We start from the raw sequence: 7,692 nt of genomic DNA, 5'->3' as shown, positions 1-7,692 counted from the left end.
TGCATTATAGCATATGAGAGCGAGGATTTAAGATTAGCTGGACATGGTGGCACATTTCTGTAGTCTCAGCATTTAGGAGGATGGACGGGAGGAATGCCAATTCAAGCATGTCTGGGCTTAAACTTAAAGAGACCCTGTCTTAAAAATAAAATAAAATAAAAACAAGGGCTGGGCATATAGCTTAGTGTGGAGACCTGGGGTTCAATCCCCAGCACAGACACAAACACACAAACACACACATGTACCTACATAGAAAAAAATACAAAAAACAAAAACTAAGATTTTCAATCACATTGTTCTCATAAAGACTCTAATATTACTTACAGAGCTTTTTATACAGTTGGTGATTTTTTGATAACTATTTCAAACTATTAAAATCTCTTTAAAATTCCTTGCTTTTATGTCTCAATATGTTTCTAATAAATTAACACACACAAATATATAAAACCACAAAGAAAATGATCAATACACCAGCACCATCTGAAAAATAGTTTTTCTGACAAAAATGTTTGGCACCCACCACAGCACACTTTAAATGCCACTGTCATCGTCACTGTTGCTCTCTGCCGTTTAGAGCACACTACGTTTGATGAGCACTTATTTCTGCCACCAACAGCTGTTTGATTGTTTTTGTTTTCATACATTCTGCATCTTGTGTGTGTCTTTCTCTCTGTGTATGGATCTGACCACCTGTCTGTAAACTTCAAATTGCACATCCATCTCGGTGTGTAGCCAGGTTTCTAACTGGTCCCTCTCCTTCCCCTTCATCAACGTTTGCATCCTTTTCATTTCCTTTTTTAAAATTGAAATGATTCTGAGCCTGCATTTGGAGGTCTTCTGCAGCGCATCTCGGGGAGTTTCTGCCCGGCTTCCTCAGTCTGCGTCTGTCCCGCTTCCCATCTTACCTTGCAGGGCTGCTGGCTTCAGAGCTCTGCTCCCTGCATCACTCCCATTCCTCTCCGGAGGACAGTCAGTTCCCGGGGAGGCTCCGTGGAGACTGAGAACCAGGCCCCCACTAACTCTGATTCATTGTTGGGGCAGAAATAGGGTGATGGTGGCAGAGCCTGGACACTGCGGTCCCCAGGACCAACTACGGGGCGGGGCCGTGGTGGAGGCGGCTCCTGGAGGGGGTTCTGGTCTTCCTGTCCCAGCACATCCTCCCTTCCTGGAGCTTTGGGTACCCGCGGGTGACAGCAGACAGGCTACAGTCGGGGTTATGCGAGGGAGAGGTCTGCTTGGCTCTGTCAGTGCAGGGAGGGTCTGAGCCTCTACCTCCCAGGCCAGGAGGATTCTCATATGTGAGGCACCTCGGTATAAAACCGCATGAGACAGAACTCAGTGGATGCGAGGCCCAAGGACTTTAGTCTCTGCATCCCCCAAACTGCTTTCCCTGAAAGGCTGCATCCTCACTCCCAGCACAGTCTAAACAGGGAGGCCAGGGGGTCAGTGCCTCTGCCACTCCTGCTGGCTGGGACCTGGTCCCTGCCAGGTAGCTTCCTGTGTCCCCTTATCACCCTGCACTCGGGGCTGCTGGGACATGAATGTCCTTGGAACTGTGTGTCCATGGTTGTCGGGAGCAGAGGCCGATCTTGGGGGGCCTCACAGCTGTGTCCTTTGGGGGATGTCATCCCTCAGTCTCTAAGCACGTCCTGGAGGATCCATTGGTCCGGTGCCTGCTGTGGTGGTAACCTGAGCCCCGGGGTGGCTGCAGCCCTTGGGCCAGGGTACTCTGCTCCTTTTCCAAGGCCTAGCTCCTCTTCAATGACAAGCGATGTCCCCACAGATACTGTGTGTAGGGATTTCCCTGCATTATCTGCTCCAGCCACTAGAAGCCCGGTTTCCAGGAAAGCAGCCCCATGATCCAACCTGGAAAACCCTGTCTCCAGCACAGCCCCTGCGTGGCATTTATGTCCAGCCTGTTGTGCTTCTCCGCAGAGGCTATGTGACATCATTTCCTGCCCTCTCGCCACCCTCCATGCCAGGCAGCGTAGGAGTTCTTGGGGTCACAGGAGTGACAGACCTGCTCCCTTCCTTTACCAGAACACCTGCAGTCCTGGCTACCTTCCCTGGCTAGGAACCGTGTGCTTGGAGCTCTGGGAACCCACGCCTGAGATGTAGCTACGGCTTCGCGCTGCCCAGTGTGCCAGGCGGCCCTGTGAGAGATCGCACTTGCAGGAGGGGCTCTTCCCTCGCTGCTGATAAGTGGAACCCATTTCCCTGAACCCCGCATCATGCAAGGCACTTAGTGAAAAATAAGTGACATGGACATGCAGGCGCCTCCTGTTAGGTATCTCTAGTGACTGTCCTCAAGTAAGTGGCAGATGCCTTGGTAACGTGGAAAAGTGGGGGAGGAGGGGACTGTATAGCTCATGATATGAAGGGGATATTTTTATACCCATATATGTCTCCCCCAGAGAACCAATAAATAATGTGGTGGCCCTGGCTGGCCTGTCTTTCCATAGCTGCCCAGGAGCCTGCTGGCCCCCCGGGCAGCTTCTCCTATTTCAATTTCCATGTCCTCTCTCGGGTTTGTAACTCAAGGAGCTCCCTGGGCTTAGGGACAGCTGATGACTCGAGAGCTCTGCAGGGTGGCACCTGGGAAAGGGGTGGATGGGTGCTGACATGCCGGCCAGTCCCTGGCTGCCATGAGTCATTTGTGAGGTGAGCAAGAATGCGTGCCGGGGAGTAGGGGGACGTTTGGTGCCAAAGCCGGGGATCTGGTGAGGCCTGATGAAATGGGGGTGCGCGCCAGTGAGGGGAGGATGGCTGGCAGCCCTCTCCTCAGGGATCCTTCACATCTTTCCTTTGCCAGAAGGGCGCTAGCCCCACATGGAGGGGTGTCGTGTGAAATTCAGGGGCGTTGCACGGTGCTCACGGGCCATGTCGGAGGTCTAAGGAGCCCTGAGGAGAGCCGCCTCCTTGCAGAGCTTCGGATCCACACAGCAGGAAGCCAGGACCGCTGCCCCCACCCCATACATCGATCGCCAAGGCTGCACCCGTGCGTTGTAGGGCTCAAGCACACACTTGACTGGCAGGAGGGGAGTGGGCAGCACAGGTGGCCGCAGCCACGATGCCCGGGTCCTTGTCTCCGCTTGCTCTGCCCACCCCTCCCACAGCCTGTCCCTGGCCCTTCCCTAGCAGTGGCCTTTCCTTCAGGGTTGAGGTAAACCCTCCACTGCCTTGGCCCTGGGGAGGGACAGCTGACCAGGGTTAGGTGACGGGAAGAACATGGGGACAGTCCCCCCGCCCCTCCAGCTGTCGTGTGACGGAGTGCCAAGCATGTCTGTTGGGGAGCGGCTGGTGGAGCTGGTGTTGGCAATCAGGCTCTGGTTCACTCTGTCCCTCAGTGTGCAGTGGACATTTCCCAGAACACCCCTCAAGGACAGGGACCAAGTGGCTCTAAGCTCCACGGGGCATCTTTGCTCAGAGCCTCGAGATGATGCGTGTCCAGTTTCCCCAGGCCGTGCTGCCACCGGACCTGCCCACCTCTGCCTTCTCCTGGGCTCTGCATGTCAATAGCATTTAATAAATATTAGAAAAATGTATAAATAGCAGCCTGTGAGCCTCCGACCTTTGTCAGTGAAGTTCCTCCTTCAAGAGCCCAGATCGATCCACCCCTAACCAATGGAGCCCGGAGCCCAAGACATCAGGGGGCTGATGGGCAGGTGGGCGGCACCCAGCCAGGACTCAGAGGTCACCGCAGGGTGGATGGGGCCAGGTGCTTGGACTGAGTTACCTAGATGTTTGTCATTTCCAAAGCCTGGCCCATGGCTCTTTTCCCGGCTTCCCAGTGCTGTGAGCAGGCGTGCCTCCCCCGGGCCGAGGGCTGTCACACGTGGCTGGGCCTCTCTGTCCCACTCTCTTCCTGGCCTGGCCCTCATAGGCTCCGTCTCACAGCTTCCACGATGACACCTCCTTGTCTGGTGGTTAAGTAGGAGAGGGCCTGGGGCTGCCGGCTGGCCTGCACCTGCGGGCTTTGTCCTCCTCTCTCCTGTGAAACGAACCTACCACTCCTCTTCACCCTCAGGCCTGGCCAGGGGAGTCTTGGCAAAGTGTTTTGCAGCTAGCTTTTGCTGGATCCCTCTTTCTCTCTCTCTCTGTTTCTCTCTGCAGAAAAGTGAACACTGTGGATGGAAGAGAATCATTTTCTCCCAACATCTTGGTGGCTAGGGATAGAAGGCAAGCTCTCAGTGTCTCCCACTTTCTCCCCCCTGAACCTTTTTTTGAAGCAGCTACAGGGAGTGAAACCATGAAGGATTTCCAGGGCTCGATGCTCACAACTGCTGAGGCGCTGTGAGGGAATCTGGGTGTGCTCTGCCCTTTCATCAGTGCAGCAGCCCTGTGAGAAGCCCATTTTACAGATGGGAACTTTGAGACCCAGGAAACAGTCACTTCTACCTCCTGAGTCATTGTGATGGCTGCAATGGATATTTTCTGAGGATGCTGGGCGTTCTAGGTGGCTGGATTGTTAGCATGATCAGCTATCCCCTCAGCCTGGCAAATTGGAAGGCTGGGCACCATCAAACATTCCTCTACCTCTTCCATCCCTGTGGTGTTTCTAATCCTATGATCTCCATGGCAGTGCTATGGCTCGAGCCCTGCTCTCAGGAAGGGCAGGCACCACTCTGGGGGCAGAGGGAGATGGCAGTGCATGGGGTCATCATGTGGCTCTCAGGAGGGCACAGAGCTGGGAAGGCAGTGAAGGCCCGTGACCAGCTCTTGCTCACCTAATGACTGAAGAGCAGGAGAATGGAAGAGGGGACCCTGTGACCACAGAACTGGGGAATAGCTTGTGGGTGAAGCCACTACTAAGTGGACCATCTTGGGAGCTGGGTCAGGGCTGGCATTGCTATGTGTTCCTGGCATCTTCATGGAGGTGACCAGGTATGGGAGGTGGCACACAGGACACAGGTTGTAGGTGAGAAAAACCCAGCATTAGAGGGGGTGGTGCTTGCCCAAGCAAGGAGGGGGTTAGGCAAGGATTTGGACCTTGTGTTGTTGGTTCATGTGTTAGTCAGCTTTCCATTACTGCAACAAATACCTGAGGCAAATACACTTTCAGGGGGGGGAAGGTTCATGTAGCCTCATGATTCCTGAGGTCTCAGTCCATGGCTGGTTGGTCACTGGCTTTGGGTCGGTGGGAGGCAGAACTTCATGGTGGATGTCTTCGGTAGAGGAGGCTGCTCACCTCATGGAGGCCAGGAAACAGAGAGGGAGGAGGGGAGGAAGGGGTTAGGGTTCCACAATCTCCTTTAACAAATCACCGAATCTTATTGCATGAGGCTCTTCCTCTTAAAGGTTCCATTGAAGGTTGGGGACTCAGCCTTTCCCACATGGGCTTTAGGGGACACATATACAAACCATAGCAGGGTCCTCAAAGCCCAGTGCTGCATCCTGAGCTAAGCTGCCTCCTGGAGCAGAGTGGGCAGGGTCACAGGTGCTGGTGAGGGAGCTGGAAAGGACTACAAGGCAGGGGAGCAGGAGGAAGCAAATGGGGCACTGCGGGCTGGGGGTGAGGGGTTCCCAGGTGTGTCTCCTGGAAAGACTTCTGCATCCTGGCTTTCCCGTGCAGCACACATTTCTCTGTGTCCTTCCACAGCCCGGCAAATCAAGCTTCCCCGAATCTGTGAGATTCATTGACTGCTCCCCCTCATTATCCTCACTCCATTTTACAAACCCAGGAGAGTGAGAGCCAGGGGCGTAAGGAAGCCTGGCACAGAAGCCCCACAGCTGGGCAGGGATGCGACGGGGCTGCCTTATGGCGAAGGTGGGACAGTTCCCCTTTCGCTCACCACTTCCTCCTCTTCTTTTTTCTGAGTCTTTTTGTTCCTACAAGTCCAGAACAGTGTGATCTAAGCAAAATCCTCTTTTCAGCCAACTTCTTTCCCTTCCTCTTTTTTTCCCCTTTCCTTTCCTAAAGCTGGAAATGCTGAACCCTTCAGCTTCTGCCACACAGCACCAGGAAAATGCTGATGGCATGGTTTGGGGGTCAGGGGGTACTGATGATTGGTACTCGCTCCCAGGTGTGTGTGTGTGTTGAGATGAAAGTTGCTCCAGGAAAATGTTGGATCCTGGAGCTTAGAGATCACCCTGTCTCACCTTCTTTTGTTCATTCTCAGAACCATTACAGAAACCTTCACGCTTAGTCTCCTTTCAGGAGCGCGGGGAAGGCGCCAAGCCTGAGCTCACCTTTTGGCCTCCTCCCAGTTCACTGCTCAGGAAGTAGCTTTGGGCATCACTGACACCTGTGTGTGATGGGAAACCAGGGCAGGAGAAGCAGGTCCAACCCAGGAGGCACCGGTGCTGGGTGTGGGCTCCTGCCCACCCCAGAGCCGCACCCACCGCACCCTCCTGACAAAGGGGCGCCTCACCTGCCCGGCCCTCTTCCCAGGGCCACCCCTGGGCACCCCCTCAGCTCTCATTACTCACCTGTTTCCAGTCTGCTCCGGGCTTGTCCTGGGTGTCCTCGCTGTGACCCTCACACCCCAGTAGGTTGAAACGGCTGAGCGAGTCCAGAACCAGCCAAGATGGACGGCCTCATGGGTAAAAAGGTCAGAATCGCTGCTCCCTAGAGCTGCAAGTTCTTTTTATGCCAACAAATCAGGGACCTAGATTCCTACCGGAGCCACACAGAAAAGCCAGTGCCTTCTCTGCAGAAGTCCTTTTGCAGAGAGGCCAGCAGGGGAGACTGCAGGGCACAGTGACAGTGCTCTGCGCCTGCAGGTTGTGCTCAGTTCAACCTGATGCGATGGGAAATATTCAGAGAAAAAACTGGGCTGCATGTGTGCAGACTTTCTTGCTATTATTTCCCAAGCCGCACAGCACAGCAACTGCCTGGCATTCGCACCGTGTCAGGTGTTACAAGTCATGAAATGTGGCTTAATGCACTCAGAAGGATGCGCGCAGATTCTGTGCAAATTCCACACATTTAGAAGGGACTTGAGCAGCCTTAGATTTTGTGCCCACCAGGGTCCTGCAGCACAGTCTCTGAGGACACCACATGACGTAGGAGCCATCACTGTTAGAGTAGCAACAATATAAAAACATATCTTTATAGCCCGTAGTAAGTGTTCGTAAGAGGTCTCTGGATACACAGAGGAAAACTGTTTTATGTATGAATTTTGAGCAGTTGTACACCGGGAAACAGGGAATTATCTGCAAGCAAAATATAATTGTTAATACAAAAATGGAACTATTTTAATCCTGACTGGCTTGAAGGTGGAGAAAGAGATACAGAATAGAGATTTGAGATACAGAATAGTAGATGAAACCACGATGAAAGAAAGAAAGACCAAAACACGCAGGATAAAGGAACACTGACTGAAATTCAGACCTTTGGCCAAAGGCAGGGCTGCGCTAAACCCTGCACAGGTTGAATGCGGCACAATTCCAGAAAGTGTTTTTCTTAGAAAACCTACAGTATGGAGGGCCATCCTGAGGTTTGGCAGGAGGTAGTTCTGCATAAAAGCGTTCCAATTGCTTATGGGGGGGGGGGATAAATGAAAGCTGACATCAGAACAAAACCATATGTGCTATTTTTGCTTTGTCCACATGTCTATTTGTATTTTAGCTATTTCAAAATTTGCATATGTCATTCATACATACAGATTCATTCATTTCACATGTTAGTTATGAGATTACTATAGATTCACAAGAAGTTGCAAAATGATATCCAAGAATGTCCACACACCC

The 7,692-nt window shown here is 52.8% G+C and overlaps 1 long non-coding RNA gene across 1 annotated transcript; it reads right to left on the bottom strand.

Annotated features, from left to right (window-relative positions):
- Positions 1-269: 269 nt before the first annotated feature.
- LOC134478489 (uncharacterized) lies at positions 270-6,786 on the bottom strand. The gene is made up of 4 exons (XR_010051123.1): positions 6,430-6,786; positions 6,190-6,245; positions 5,042-5,829; positions 270-4,124 (listed from the first exon to the last, which is right to left on the bottom strand). It is a non-coding gene; the product is annotated as an uncharacterized LOC134478489 (long non-coding RNA).
- Between the last annotated feature and the right edge of the window lie 906 nt (positions 6,787-7,692).

This window comes from Cavia porcellus, unplaced genomic scaffold (genome assembly GCF_034190915.1).
Source record: "Cavia porcellus strain 051 isolate PalLab524CR breed Dunkin Hartley unplaced genomic scaffold, mCavPor4.1 scaffold_13, whole genome shotgun sequence".
NCBI lineage: Eukaryota > Metazoa > Chordata > Mammalia > Rodentia > Caviidae > Cavia > Cavia porcellus.
The sequence above is the reverse complement of the archived record's forward strand: the minus strand, read 5'-3'. Positions and strand labels throughout refer to the sequence as shown.